Source organism: Chelonia mydas, chromosome 3 (assembly GCF_015237465.2).
Source record: "Chelonia mydas isolate rCheMyd1 chromosome 3, rCheMyd1.pri.v2, whole genome shotgun sequence".
Taxonomy (NCBI): Eukaryota; Metazoa; Chordata; order Testudines; family Cheloniidae; genus Chelonia; species Chelonia mydas.
The window spans coordinates 96,536,576-96,552,574 of NC_057851.1; the positions used below are offsets into that span (position 1 = coordinate 96,536,576).

Here is a 15,999-nt window from a genome sequence, read left to right on the forward strand (position 1 = left end):
TGGTGTTGCCAGTGACTGCTAGAGACAGGGAGCTGACCCACAGCAGGCACAGACAAAGCTACTTCATGCTAAAGGCAGATGGTAGCGAGGTGCCTCACAAACATGGGTACCCCTGAGAAGCCTCACACCCATCCTGTGGGTATTAAGACAACTTAAGAGTTGCCAAGTCTGTCAGTCTAACACCTTTAAATTATTTCTAGTACTGTGGAAAGTTTGGGGAAAGTCTCTAGAGATATACAGAATGAAGGTCTTTTGCTTAAAGCCCTGGACTTGACTCAGGATCAGTGTTCTATTTACATTCTGCCACAGACTTCCAGTGTGGCCTGGGGCCAGATTTTTCCAAAGAGCTCAGCGCACTGCATGCTGAGCTGTTGAAATCTAGCCACTTATTTGAGTGCTTAAATGGGAGCTGAGCTCTTTGGAAAGTCTGGGCCCAATTGTGGGTTCTGAGCCCTGTTGAAAAACTGGCCCTTAATCTCTCTGGGCCTCATCTGTAAAATGAGGAGAATAATATTTCCTTTCTCCCATCTTTGGTCTGTCTTGTCTATTTAGACTGCAAGCTCTTTGGGGCTCTTTGTCATTGTGTGTGTGTGTGTGTGTGTGTGTGTGTGTGTGTGTGTGTGTGTGTGTGTGTGTGTGTGTGTAATGCCTAGCACAACGATCTTGGTTAGGGCCTTTAGGTGCTAGTGTAATACAAATAATACTGAGTAAAAATGCTAAGTGTTCAAAAACACATCAATTTTCCTGCAAAAAGCTGGCTGGCAAAGAAAACTGCTAAAAATGCAAGCAAACAACAACAAATCCAAACCTTCCAGTCACAAGGCGGATTGTGTCATGCCAATGTGCACTTTAGGAACTTTGTAACCCCGTTACAATCCTATTAGAAATCTCAGGCCTGAACAAACAGAGCAAAGTCCAAACAAAGCAATAATGCTCGGAGCAAAGGGCAGAAAGCGTGTATGTGTGGAGAGAGGGGGGAAAAAAGAGGGAAAGGCCTAGAGCTTCTCTTTCAGCAAGAATGTTGCCAATGAGACTAGCCATGGGTTATACGCTGTCAGCATTTGCAAAGGAGCTGCCTGCCTGGATTATCTTCACTGGGATCTTCCTGCCGGTGGTTTTGCTCCTATTGTTGCTCATTGCCTACTTCAGGATCAAGCTGATAGAGGGTGAGTGAGACCCCGGGGGATGACACGGGGTGGATAGACAAACCTCCTTGTATAATCAAATACATTTTGCATATACTAAACAACTAACCTTCAGTGAATAGCGGAAGCTGGGAACGGGCGGCAGGGGATGGATCACTTGATGCTTTCCTGCTCTGTTCATTCCCTCTGGGGCACCTGGCGTTGGCCACTGTTGGAAGACTAAATACTGGGCTAGATGGACCTTTGGTCTGACCCGGTATGGCCATTCTTATGTAAAAAGCAAAACTTGCCAAGCCTTTTGAAGCTGTTGTGCCACATTTAAACTGTTTCTCCAACCAGAAGATGACTTATAGCCACAGTTCAGGACTTGGACTGAAACTACGTTTAAGTCCCACAATTTTACTGACTGCATGAACAGAAGCAGGAAAGAGCCACGCTCATTTGTATTAGAAGTAACCATAAAGGAGAAAATATAGTGCGGCTAAACTACAAATCAGGTTCCTCTGCGACTTTGCTGCTCAAGCTTCAGTGTGAGGTTAGTAGTGATTGAGTCTTATGTCTATTTGCTCATTAAGTTGAATGTCTGCACTCCTGAAATAAAATTAAGAGCAGGGTACCTGCCCTTTTTACTGAGTGCATTGGTCAAGCTCTTCATCTGGGTGTCCCAGCTTTAGCTGGTCCATAAATCAATTAGAGATCTACATTCAGATTTTTTTTAACCCCTAACTCAGATACCAAAGACTGTGCGTGAGAGTGCGCCCACAAATGTGTGTATATCCACATATTGTAAATTAGGCTCCAGAGTGCTAGAACAATCAAATGGCCCTTGTGCAAGAAAGGCCATGGGATAGCAGGACTGTTGCAGTAAAAGCTTGAATGATAAACATTTTAAAAAGGGACCTCCCATCCTCTCGTGTGTCATTCTGACAAATCATCCATACAAGGAGACCTGCGCTGCATTCCTTCTCAGCTCATATCAAGGCTGCAGGTCACGACTGAGCCGTAGTGGCAGACTGGTGCAGTGCTGCTTGCACTTCAAACTGCCAGGCTCAAGCCAAAGCTGTTTGGGCCTGATCCAAAGTACATTCAGGCCAATGGACAGAAACTCCTTGATTTCTGTGGGCTTTGGATCAGGCCCTTAGCAAACGGAAAAGAGTAAACTCCTTGGTTGCTTCACAGGGAGTTCTCAGAGACCACAGATTCATCGGATTCCAGTGTCTAGACTCTATAGGATGCTGTTTATTGGGCACAATGTATGCCAATACTTACTCACCAAAATTGTCCGATAACACTTTTGGGGCTGCTATCAAACCGACCGACTGTTTTGCTTTGGTTCTTCCTTGTTCGATTAGGCTGTATAAGGCATGTTAGAATTCAGCTACTGCTGTACTTGAAAAGTCTGTGTTCATTATTGGAGGTAGGATGAGAGAGCACCTTGAATCTGATCAGGAGGATGTGTTAATTGTAAAGGGTGGCTAAGTACAACTGAAAGAGAAACACTGAGGCAGTCAAAATAGCAATGCCAGGTTAGCAACCCGCTCCACACACAGTCTTAGACGTGCCAGTGAACATCAGACAAACCTACCGCAGGCAGTGCTCACTGACTCTGTGCACAGAAAACACTAGAGGAATTACCCAGACAGTTACTAGCACTGCGCAGTTCGTTTTGAACACGTTAATCCCATTAGCACATGCACAACTCCACATTAAACAGATCAAATCTTCTTGACAAAGCACTAAAATCATCACTATGGAGTAATTGTATCTGATGCCATCTCTTCTGCCTAGCATGCGGGGTTTTTTTAATTAATTGAGTTTTGATGTAACTGATATCACCATCACAACGAGTGCTGTCAATTCTGTGTATCTGAATGAATTAGGGCCCAAAGAAAAGCTAGTTTGTCTGCTGTGGCACAGTCCTTCTCAGACCTCTTCATGAGGCTGTCAGGCCAGGCGGCTCCTCACTTTAGCTGCTTTCAGCACCACTCCTCTAGAGGAGCTTAAACCTAGTCCTCACATGGAGGGATGTGATGATACACTAGGCCTCACCTCTCAGGATAGGGCATTCTAGGCAGACTCAGTACAATTAGCATCCTCTAGGGCACTCCGTGTCAACAACCACAGAGCTGCAGCTCAGAGCATAGTACCAGCCACCGCCCAACCCACCCATGGCCATAGACTCAGAGTGACATGGCCAGCACCCCTGACCACAAGGCTCTGAGTGCTCTAACTGGGGTGCTGCAGCTGGAGCCCCATATCCTCGCCGCCCCTTCCAGGGAGCAAGAGGCACCAACTGCCAGAGCTGGGCACCCCACTAGAGATCCTGGGCTAGAGCCACAAAAGGGCTTAGGTGCCTAACTGCCATGATAGGCTCCTAAGTCCAACATTTTGGTTGCCACGGAGATCCTCAAAATCTTTGCCCAGCTGCCACCCTACTGCACTGCTGCCCAAAGTCCCCCTGAGTCTATATTTTTGCTACTGAACTGCCCTAGGTGCCTTTGTCTTGCTGGCTGGGCATGTGCATAGTTGCCTCAATCCTGACCTGTCCCAGCAGCTCAATGCCTAACTCACCCCTAAGCACCAGCTAGATGCTCAGACGAGGTGAGCTACCACCTCTCTCACCTGTGGGGCTTTGAGCATGCCTAACTCCTCACAACATGGCTGGGAGGGAGTGAGATGGTGGCCTCCCTTATAACCTTTAGCCCAGGGGTCCAGCTACTCATCCAGGATGTGAGAGACCCTGATTCAACTCCTCCCTCTGCCTGATGTGGAGAAGGGATTTGAACTAGGGTTTCTTACCTCTCAGGTGGATCTCTAACTACTGGGCTAGAGAGTCATTCTTATGGTCTCTCTGGACCAATTAACACTTAATTGTTTAAGTATTTCATACACAGTAAAACTGCTTTAACAGGAGACATTGAAAGTGAGCCATGTCAGAATATCCCATAGCTCCGTTGTTAAGGCACTCCCATGAGAGCAGGGAGACTCCCAGTTCAAATCCCTGCTCTATATCAGGTAGACGGGAGAATTGAACCAGGCTCTCACATGTGAGTCCCCTAACCACTAGGCTAAATGTCATAAGCTAAATGTCATTTCCCTCCCTCATCCCCCCGGCCCTTTTGTGTGGAGTTAAGCTGGAGTGCTGCCACCTTACTTGCAAGGAAAGGTTTCAATGCAGACTCCAGCAGAGGATTCACAGCTGTGGATCCCAGGCAGATATAGGCACTTCTCTCTATCCTGGACTCGGGCACCTAACTCCCTGACAGGGGCAGGGCTTAGGACGCACCCTATCCTCAGCATCTGCTCTTGGCTAACTTGCTCACCTGCCCACTAAGTATGCTGGCTTTTGTGGATCCCATTCGCAGGTGCCTGTCTTGCCCCAGGCAGGGTACAGGAAGCCTAGGCACCTCACTCAGGGTTTGTGGAGTCCATTGAGTGACTAGCTACCGCAATGTTGAGCATTGCAACCCTGAGTCCCTTTATGGATTTAGCCCTATCAACTCAGCCAGAACATCCCCAGCAGGAAGCAGCCAGATTTCCCAGTCAGCAGCAGGGGCCACCAACTCAGCTACAATTCCCCGACCAGTCCAGGACGAGGAGCAGCCAGGGTAGAGTCTCCTGAGTTATCTGGATGCCAGTCCAAGTAGATGCCAGAACCCACCGGGGCACGGCAATTCCTCGGTTTCCAAAGCTTGTTCCATGCTGTAGCAGTGTTTCAGGCTTAAGTTCTGGTAATCAGGATGTTTGTTGTAGTCAGTATGTTAATAAGGTGACACATTCAAAGATGCAAAATAGGGACATATACCATTTGCATAACATCTCCAGGTTTCTGAACTTTCGGCCTTAACAAGTGTTATATGTGCGTGTGTGTCTGTGTAAATGCACGAACTGTGTTACCTGCCAAGCTGCTAAAACAGTTACTCAAGCAGCCCCTTGTTCAACATGCACTTTTCAGACATTGACCATATCAGTGAAGCCCAGTCTCCTTGCTTAAAATCAGGTTGGTCTTTGCCTCTCTCTGACTAAAAATAATTTATAGCTACCGACAACCTATATACACACAGAAAACCAAACACACACTGTGGTACCAAAACATGACACTATACAGTATCTATCAAAACATGAGGAAGCTGAAGTGTTGAGGTGCTGTTAGAAACACCCAATATTACCACAGAGAGCTGATGTAATGGGAGAACAGGAGATGGCCAATGAAGTCCAATTATTGTGAAAGTGAACATTTACATTAGACTTTTCTTGAAATATAAACAAAGGCTCTCTCTTTTAGTAAAGAGCCATCTCAAGGACTGCCTGTGTATTAAATATACCTTAGCAGTGATGAAATACTATTAAGGTAAACCTCGCGCAGCGGTTTCCAATCTTTTCAATAGCATGATACCTTTTTCCATACTGGGACACCCTCCCTTGACATGGAGCTGGGATGTAGCCAGGATTGCCCCTCCCATTTATCAATATGGGAAGGGCAGGATGATCACAACTCCTTCTCGGCTGAGTCTATGCCATTGTGTTTTTTTCAGTAACATTTTTTCTCTTTGCGGGGGGAGTGGGGGGGGAAGAAAGATGTGATGTTCAAGGCTGTGTGACTGGTTGCTGAAGGCAGACTTGCTCTTGCTGCCCTAGCCAGTCGTTACAGTACCAGTATCATTACTCAGAGTGCTTTGGGATGATCACATCTATGAATGTCTTTATGTAGAACCAGATGTTTAAATGTACTACTAAAGTTTAGGATTTTGTTCACCTTTATGTTTGGATTTTGTTAAGGCAACTGATGCTTCCTAACATCACTCAGAGCCACACAAGGCTAATCAGTGGACTAATTGGCAGAGGAGTTCGCCAAAGGGATCTAGAACCTTTTATTATATATTGCAAATTCAAATCCAAGAAAGATTGTTGTGACTAAAAATCATGGGGCCATCAAATGTTAGGTGAAAAATTCAGTTCAGTTTCAAGCAGACACATGTATATGGTGCCATTTTCAAAAGGGCCTGTTACCAGATCACCTTACCGCCTTTTGGCGCCCAGTTCTCTGTGCCTCGGTTTCCCATCTCCAGGCGCTAGACACCTCCATTTCCTGCATGCAAGCCAATTCCCAACTCTTCAAATTATTTAGTTCTCTTACCAAATCATAAAGACTTCTCTTCTCCCTTCTGGGAAAAAACAAGAAGTCCAAAAAACCTCAAAACTTCCAGCAACCTCATACTGAATCTTCAGCCGACTCCAGGCTCAAGAGGCCTTCTGCCTCTCGTGTCAGGGGGTTTTCATACTGCACTTTTCAGTGGCCTTGTAGGGCCTTCCTGTGCCTGGGGTTCCAGTCCAGGGACTCAGTAGTAATCAGAGAAGTTCCACCAACTCAGACCCAGTGCTTCACTTTGCTGGCCATTTCTAATCTAGGCCTGTCTCTAAATCTTTCTCACCAGCCCCTTGCTCAGCTCTCTAAAACCCCTTCACAGGGCTTCTCAAATCCAGTCAATCCCTTTTCCTCATGGCTTATCAATTACATTCATATCAGGGTTCCAGCTCTGGGTTTACCGGCACTCCTAGACTCTCCTTCTCCGCTCTTCACAGAGGGACACCGAAGGACTATGTACCCCTGGCTTACGGCAAGAGAGCCTTCCTGCTCCCAACAGGTACTTCTGAGGAGGCTTCCACTTATAGGAGGCCCTACCTCCAGGCTATCATCATGTGAGCCTGATGATCCAGCCACCAGCACAAGTCCACTGGATAAGTAGGCACAGGCAGAACTAAGCACAACTCTTTTGAAGGACCAGTCCAACCGGTGACAGGGCCTCAGGCATTCAGGAGGAGCTGGGTGCCTCATTCATTGAGACCCCTTTGAAAACACCATCCACGATACGAAAACCAGTGTCTACTTATTCAATTTTAGAACACTGTCTTGCACTTTCTTCCACACTGCCCTTCAAGCACAAGAAGGCCTCATTGTCCTCCTCTTAATTCCCCCTTTAAGGTCTCCTTTGTGTGAGGCCTCAGAAAACTCAACAATGGTTAGGCAGCTTGTGCGCTGTGACCAGTTTTTTATGCTAATCAGTTGTGTCATTGTTACTTTGTTCTCCCTGTTTGTTTGCTGTAGCCCTGTTGGATCTTACCTTAGACTGGATTGTAGGCTCCATGGGGAAGGGACTGTCTTTTTGTTCTGTGCTTGTACAGCACCTAGCATAATAGGGCTCTGGCCAGTGATTGGGGCCCCTAGGTACTATCAAAACAAAAAATAAAATATCACCATTAGCACAACTGGCCAAGGACTCAGAGACTGATCTAAAGCCCAGTGAAGTAAATAGGAGACTTTCCTTTTACTTCATTAAGTTTTGTATCAGGCCTTCAATGGGCATGTAGTCTTAACTACCTTCTAATGCCCAGAAGAGGTTCCTCCAGCGATGTTGGTAAGCTTACCCTACTGTTACCTTTTCTGTGTAACAAGTTCAGAGCTACTAATTAACATGACTGTTTCTGCTTTTCAGTTAATGAGGAATTGGCCATGGGCAATGATCCCACAGATGCCATCCTGAACTTCCACATCCGGTACCAGAAACTGAGATCTGAAAAAAAGAGATTAACCAAAAGAACATAATGACGTTTAACGGACGTTCGCTTCAGAAAACAAGTTCGACATTAGCAAGCAACTCAGGAGGTTTAAAAATAACCTGCTGTATTATAAAAGTCATGGGGGAAACAAAATGGTGGGAAGTTAGTTTCATTTGTACAGTCCTGCACTATCTTAAAAGGCCTTGTAACAGTTTTGCTATCTCTATATGATACCTAGTAAGCAACACTTTCCTGAACTCGTCAGCACCTGTGACTTAATGCAATGTACTTTATCGGCTGGTTTCTGAGACACAGCATTTGGGAAAAAACCTCATTGCTCACTATTCCTTAGGTGCTTATATAAAGTCGAAATAGCTCTAGGAGTCTTCATGTGACAGCAGAAGCCTACGTAGGTCTATGAATCAGCAGCAGTCTTGTTGAGTCACAGGTGTACGAACAGCAGGTTAACATGAATTAAGATTTTTTTTTTAAACATACATATTGACAAAAGCATGCTCTCTGAACTGATGAGAAACTACAGAAAAACTTGAAAAGTGAAAGACAACAGTGATGGAAGGAAAAAAAGGATTTCTTCATTTATTTTTCCTGTTTCATATTTTATTAAACTCACCTCCATTATATTCTGTTTGTGAGGCAGAAGTTGGTACACCTGCCACCAAACCAAATACCAAACCATGGAAAGAAGCAACAAATATCTTTTTAAAGGGTCTGAGTTATTTTAGTTTGGAAACACAAAGAACTCCTCTTATAATACTTAAATAAGGAGATGATTTTTTAAACTAACAGGTGTAATTATGTTGTGAAATTCTTTCTCCATGTTTTTTCATTAGTTGGAAACAAATTATAAATATGGCTTCATTGCCATGTGTCTGAAACAGATCACCTTACAAGAATGTACCAGTGGCCATTATTAGAAGAAAGCAACAAGAAGCCAAACAGCACTCAACTTTACCATGCGCAAAGTCTTCTTGGTATTAGAATTTAATCTCATTCCTCTTGCTTCAAATTCATGACAAATGGCATTACTTTACATTTGCACACAGTTTACTGTACATTGTACTGTATCATACTGCATATGCAGACGGGGCTGAATTAAGGCTGCATGGGCAATGTTCATACTGGCATTTCCTAACTTGGGCATGTTCGACTTTGTAACCTTTTAATTCTTAACTTTGTATTTCCGAATATGGTTTAGTTTGAAAATAACCATAACTAATATTAAAGTTTTTTTTTGTTTGGGAATTTAAATTGGGACTGAAGCAAGAATTATATGACTATTCAGATCAAGCCTCAAAAGTGGAATATTACAACGAGTGGCGACTACATATATTGATACATTTTCTAATGTCTTGAAAACCTGATAAAATGCAAGAGATTTATCCAGCTTTATTTCAGAACAGGCTATTTACTTTTATAGTCTCAGTAGAATGTGGACTAGATCCATTGAATGTCAAACAATATTTGTGTAACTGTAGAGAATCCAAACTTCACGTTACTTTTTTGTAAACTCTACCAATTTAATATGCAATTTCTTCATTCAGTTAATAAAATAATTTTACTGGTTAACACAGAGTTATGTTAAATGGTTCTCATATTGTGTACAAGATAAATTGGCCCCCATCTGCACATCCCCTAAATATTTGTAAACACATTTCTGACATTATATGGTTAAATAATGGAATTCTCTGATGCTTGTTTAATACACCTTAAATATTTTGCATGGTGATAGAAGTAGAGGCTGTGAAAAAAAACCCTGAAAATGTACATCCCCCTCACCCCAGTAACCTCCAGTAGATATTGCAGATTTTCAGTGAAGCACCAGTATTTCCATAGGTCATGCTTAGTATTAACATGTAACCATTTAGGGCAGGACTATTGGCTCAGTGGGAGCAGGGTTAGACCAATGCTGATAGATACGAAGGGTAAGATTTGCAAAAGCTAAGTGAGCTTTCATTAGCTATAGCTAGGCTTGGAGGAATTAATTTTTGTATATATGACTTCAACGGATAATATTGATGTTTATTTTTAAGCCTACCCCCCCTCTTTTTTTGTTACCAATTTAAATAATTTTCACAATTGCACAAAATCACAGCTGTTAAGCAGTCGTCGTCCCCCCCCCACCAATTTTTATTTATTTAAATTTTCAAAGTTGTGGGAAATTATTGTGGGGAGATCAGACAACAGGGCTGATCAGACAGTAATGATGATGCTGGTCCCCTTGAATTTGAGGACAACATGGACAATCATAGTTTGTACTAATGAGTCTTCACACAACTCCACAGACCAAATTAGAATGTTGAAGGGTGCGTGAGAATTTGTTTAAAGTGGATGAGCACCAACTTGCACACTCTCTTGGTCAACAAGACCATTTCCAATAGCAAGGTAAACCAACACAATTGAAGGACTTGCTGGCTGCAGCTTTATTTTCAGAGTAATGGTCTCTTAGGCCAATTACCCAGGCTAACAAGCCTGGTCCACCCAGCCAGAGCCCCATTAGCCCGGGTGTTTCGGAATGAATCCCTGTAAGCCTTCCTGGCTACCATAGCATCCCAGAGAACAAAGCTCACCACCATACTTTGCCCTACAGAGCAATCTCCTGCTGGCCCTGTTTCCACCATCCCACCAAGGGGAGGAGGAGGGGTTGGACTCAGAGGAGGCAAGTGAGACAATTATTTCATGTCAGTAGACACCGATTTCAAAAACAGTTTTTATCACCATTAAAAACCAAACTGTCAACATCGCATGTCAAAACATACAAAGTAAATACCCTTAAATCAAACTCTAGTTAAAGTTTTCAAGCAACGTTTTTCTTACTTGGCCTAGCTTGGTCTTACTTGGGCCGTCCATGTGCACAGTGAAATCGATGTTTATTGACGTTTATCAATAAGAATCTAATCCTTCCAGGTCGAAATCTAGCTGTTACCTTGATGAACAAACGTATATCCTGTATAAAATTAGTGGTAAAGAATTATACTCATCCTTATGAATGCAGCATGTTGACAAGTCGTGTCTGGCATGTTTTTATTAAGTCCAGACAGAGCATCTTGAAACTCGTGAAGAATTTAAGTTAGAATGTGAGACAGAGGAGGCAGTGATGGAGCTACAGATTTCTCTGGCAACTGAATGGGATGGGAACTTATCTTAGGGGATGATTACATTGCAAATTGATGCTCGTGGCTGGCCCTTTCCAGCTGATTCAGGCTCGCGGGGTTGGGTTGCTGTTTAATTATTTGGGCTTGGGCTCGAGCTCGGGCTCTGGGCAGAGGGTGAAGCTTCCCCTTGGGGAGGCTAGCCCCCTGCCCCGCCTCTTCTGGCAGAGGCCCCACCCCCACTTGCTGCTCCCAGCCCCCCGTGGCCCTGGCCAGGGCAGGGGGGGCTGAAAGCTCAGTCGGGGCCATAGGGGAGCTGAGAGCTCAGCCCCAGTTGTGGTTGAGCTCTCAGCCTCATCTGGGAGCACAGCAGAGCTCTCTGCCCCGGCTGGAGCTTGGAGCCCCTTCCCCGTTCTGCCCCTTCCACCCATGGCCCCACCCCATTCCACCCCCACTCCATCTCTTCCCCCTGAGGCCCTGCCCCCTGCTCCTTCCTCCCCCCTTCCCTTCGCTGAAGCCCCAAGACTGGAAAAGCTCTGGGGCTGTGGTGGGAGCGAGAGCTCTTCCAGCCCTGGGGCTGCGGCAGTGGTGCTGAAACAGGTTTTGGAGTGGGGGTGCTACGAGTTCCACATTTTGGGACCTTTTATCATGCAAACCTCACAAATCTAGTGAAAAACCACAGGTGCTTCAGAAAAACACCTCTTCCAACTTATTGTTTGCACGTAAAATCCTCAAAGACTTCCCTTAAATGCAAACCTCTCCATTTTGACCCACTTTTCAGCTCACCTTGCTGCTTCTTGGCTGACAAGCCTTTCCAGTTTATTATGCTCATTTCTCCTATTCCATCCTGGGCTGCAGTTAATGAAAAGTCTTTTCTATTATTTAAGTGACAGAGTGTCTCCATTATCTTTGCAGGAAAGGAGATATTAGATAGTTTGCCAGTTTTCAGCATATTGTGACAAGTAATTAAAAACACTTAAGTGCTTTATATTGTTTGACGTTAAAATATAAGTTAACGTACCAGTTATTGGTGACTTACATTATCCAGCTTGTATTAGGTAAGGACTGATCCTGCCTCATTCCCCCACCACCATATTCTCTACCAACAATGAGCCCCAAAAGCAGTGGCAATGCTGTGGTCCCACTGGAGATGGGTGGGACAGTAGTTGGCCATGAGTCCACGTGGGGAATACTACATCCTAGGTGCACCTCAGGGTATTGTTTTGTTCCACTGCTTTGAGCCAAGGTTACAGTTGAGGGGGGAGGGGCATAGTGCAAGGATAGGGGCCACACCCTTAATCATATCAAAGTACAAGCTTTTTGTCATATTCCAAGACCCTTCAAACCCTCCCTCCCTACTTATTTTGTTCTTTTAGTGTTGCCACATTGTTGGAACTCTAGTAATATAAATAATACTTAGCAGTGATAAGAATTTTCACAGACAACTTGAGGTGAAAACGTGATGGATTGACCGAAATTCTGAAGCCTGTCTTTGTCAAACCCAAATTAAATTAATGAGCTGTAGTGTATTGTCTTTTTAAAAGAACAATGAACTTCACTTCTGTGAATGTTCCAGGACTCATCTCTGGGGAACCAAAGCAAGGTTTGGACTGGCAGAGTCCTGAAGAGTTTGCTGGAAAGATAGACAAGCTGGCGTGTCAGGGAGTTGTCACACAGCTTAGCAGTAGCAAAATTCTCCTTTGTTGCGGCTGAGAGGGGTAACAGTAACTCACTATTCTGGGAACCCCAGCAGATTGTCACATTGACAGATGATTTAGGGGAAATTTGGAAATGGGATGGTGTGGGGGTCACTTTCCAAAAAGTAACTGGGGGGGTGAAGCAAGGGTATGACCTGCATACTTGTCTGCTGGCTGTTGGTGTCAGGGCTGTAAGCCACAGAAGCACAGCATTTAAGGCACCCAAAGTTGCAGGACAGGCAGTGATACAACTGCTTACTGGTCAGGGTTTAAACCCCAACGCATCAGAGAGGTGCCAGTTAGAGAAGACATGAAAGTCACTGGCACTGTAATAGAAGGAAGAAAAGCTGGAATATTGAGTAATATGGTCTCAAGTCAGACAGCAATGAAGCCTCCAACTAATTACCTTTGAAGGCTCCCTCTTTTTTATACCTAATAAGGTCTCAAGAGTTCCAGATATTTCCCAGTTGGTTTGCTCACTTTAAAACAGCCAGCATCTTCTAAGTGTTTGTATGTCCAACTAAGTGCCACAAATACTGTGCATTTTATAACAAAAATAAGAAAAATGACATGTAGAGAATAAACAAACTTTATTTTATAACAGTATTACAGAAAGCAAAATATCACTTAATACAACTTCAAGCTGCTATAAATCTAATTTGGCATCTTAACTATACACAGTGTCAACAGCAAAGAAATTGACATAGTTAACAGGTTTCTATATAGGTTTCCCCAGTGGCAGCCTCAACAAATGGCGTTGCTTTTTTATTACCTACAAGAATGGACCCACACCTTTCCCTTAGTATCCTAAAAACCTGTATTGATCATTAAACTATCTGAAACATATACCTGCTCAACATCAGAAACGTCAGTTCTAACATGTAGACAATGAGGTTTAATAGAAAGCAAGCATTCTACACATGTACGTGACAGGAAAGTGCTGAAGTTTGGAAATGTTAAGAAAAAAGCACTAAGGTTTTAAGCTGCCTGGGTCACCTTTTATTGGAAGGGGAGAAAGCATTTTTTTCCATCCTTCCTTATCTGGAATGTTGTAGACAGCAAAATGTCTGAGAAAGAGCTGAGCATTGGCACTGCAGTGCAAAGGTATCTAAAACACAGTGCTCAGTCAGAAGAAACTCATTTATAACTCTTGCTCTTCTATAGACTACCAGCACCTGTTCCCCACAGAAAGGAGGAGACCCTCAGAACAGAAAGAGTTATAAGGTGTTAGTAAAAAAAAAATCCATCCAGTCAAAGCCAAATTCTCAATTTTTTTTTAAATTGTATGAAATGTTTTGTTTTTACCAACCCCCCTCCCTATTTTTATGTTATCTGATAAACCTGAATAAGCTGAAAAATCTGTAAGTTACTCCAGTAACAGACTTGAGTTGAAATATTTGGAAAAAAACTACTTCTAAATTAGTCAAAGATTCTCCTTTCTGCACAACTTCACCTATTCCAGTGAACAGTGCTATCAGAATACTTTTTGTTCACTCGCATATGATCAAGAATCATTTATAAAAATGGCAGGTAGTTGTGCAAATAAATCAACCCCCCTAAAACCTCAAAAAAGTTAAGAATGTTAAGAAGTGGTAATAAAAATAAACAAGAAAGATGTAAGGGAACTATATAGACCAGGGTAGTTAAGGTAGTGTTTGGCGTTGGCATTTCAACCTTGAGTGTCTGGTCATTGTTGCTAGATCTGGTGAATTCAATGCAGTAGTGGTGGTATCACCAACCTGGAATGGTCAAAGTTCTTCGTGGTCATGAAGTGGGTGGGTTTTTTTTCCCCCTCTAAAAAAAAAAAGAAAGTAAGTTTATGTAAATATTCATGAAGAAGACAGTCTTAAAATACAGTATCACCTATAAGAACATAAGAATGGCCATACTGGGTCAGACCAAAGGTCCACTAGCCCAGTATCTTGTCTTCTGACACTGGCCAGTGCGATGTGCTTCAGAGGGAATGAACAGAACAGGTAATCAAGACATCCATCTCCTGTTGCCCATTCCCAGCTTCTGGCAAACAGAGGGTAGGAGAGTCCAGAGGCTGTTTTCCCATGCAGATCTTTCATTTCAGCAAAACTTCCTGAGTGATACAAGAGCTCCCTCCTCCCCATTCATGGGATAAATTGCTTAGTGTGTGGTCATATCTTGCTGCACTACACTTGCTGTTTCCTGCAAATCCCTTCACCAATTCCCTTGAGGTTTAATAGTTTGTGTCTCAGGGCCTGTCTATACTACTGCGGTAAGTCGACCTAAGCTCCGTTACTTTGCTGAGTTGACGTAGCTTAGATTTACTTACTGCGGTGTCTACACTGCGCTGCCTTGATGGGAGATGCTCTCCCGTTGACTTCCCTTACTCTTCTGGGACTGATAGATTACTGGAGTCGACCAAAGAGTGCTCTGCGATCGATTTAGCAGGTCTCCACTAGACCTGCTTAATCAACACCCGCTACATCGATTGCAGCAGCACCAATCTACCGGTAAGCATAGACTGGACCTCAGTCTGTTGCAGCTCATAGTATTTTCTCTCTTTGTGACATTTAATAGTGCTTTTAAAAGTCTGCTGAAATTTTTATTCTACAATTTACTGGACAAATTTATATTTTCAATGAATAAGTTCTAGTTATCCAGGTGTGGTGTTTTGCATCTCTATCAGCAAATGCAAGAGTATAATTCTCCTCCAATCATAGCCAGGACAGAGCCTTGACTGGTCTAGGTACAAATAATCAAGACTGGATGCCTTTCTGCAAGGTATGCTTTAGTTAAACACAAGTTACTGGGATCGTAGAGTGGTAACTAGGTGAAAATAAATGGCCAGTGATATATAGGAGGTCAGAATAAATGATCTAATAGTCCCTTCTGGCCTTAAAATCTATGCATGGAAGTATGTAAAAATGAAAGCTGGGAAGATGACTATTATTTAGAACTCCTTCACATTGGTCCCCTCCGAATCCCATATAATCCTTTCAGAGCAACAGAATTCCTTCACATTGGTCCTATCCGACTCCCATATAATCCTTTCAAAGCAACAGCTATGATGGAATTGCTGAATTCATTCTGTAGCATGCAAACACCCTCTGAAACGTTGCAAAACACTACTTTGTAACTACCAGTGACAGTTTTATACATGCACAATGTATGTCAGACCTTTCCAAAATTCATAGTGATCTTAATAGGCACAAAGGACTCTGCTGATTTGCTTGCAGGATTTTCTCTTCCTTTATCCTGCACTTTGACAAAAGATTTTACTACTTTCTCTTCTCAATGAAAATCAATTTCACAGCTGGTCACCACTTCACTTCCTTTCAGTGGAATCACAGCGCAGCCCCCTCATGTCAAGATAATTTCCTCTTCCCACAACATACACCCAGGAGAGTCTCACAAGAAAAATTGTTACTTTTTCTTCTTATGCTGGGTCATTCATTGGCAAGGTATATTGCTTGGATTTCGGTAACACCCAACACTTGCTAAAAACTGTTTGAACAC

At 43.5% G+C, this 15,999-nt stretch overlaps 1 protein-coding gene and 1 non-coding gene across 37 annotated transcripts in view; one reads left to right on the top strand and one right to left on the bottom strand.

The window, feature by feature from the left end:
* Positions 1–946: 946 nt before the first annotated feature.
* LOC119565694 lies at positions 947–9,296 on the top strand. Its single transcript, XR_006289594.1, has 2 exons — positions 947–1,166; positions 7,640–9,296. It is a non-coding gene; the product is annotated as an uncharacterized LOC119565694 (transcript).
* Positions 9,297–13,083: 3,787 nt separating this feature from the next.
* EPB41L2 (erythrocyte membrane protein band 4.1 like 2) overlaps positions 13,084–15,999 on the bottom strand; it is a 281,497-nt gene continuing 278,581 nt past the window's right edge. For all 36 annotated transcript variants that reach the window (XM_043542908.1, XM_037894790.2, XM_043542901.1 and 33 more), the window contains one exon: positions 13,084–14,304. The gene's annotated coding sequence lies outside the window, so the exon portion shown is untranslated. The remainder of the gene's footprint in view (positions 14,305–15,999) is intronic.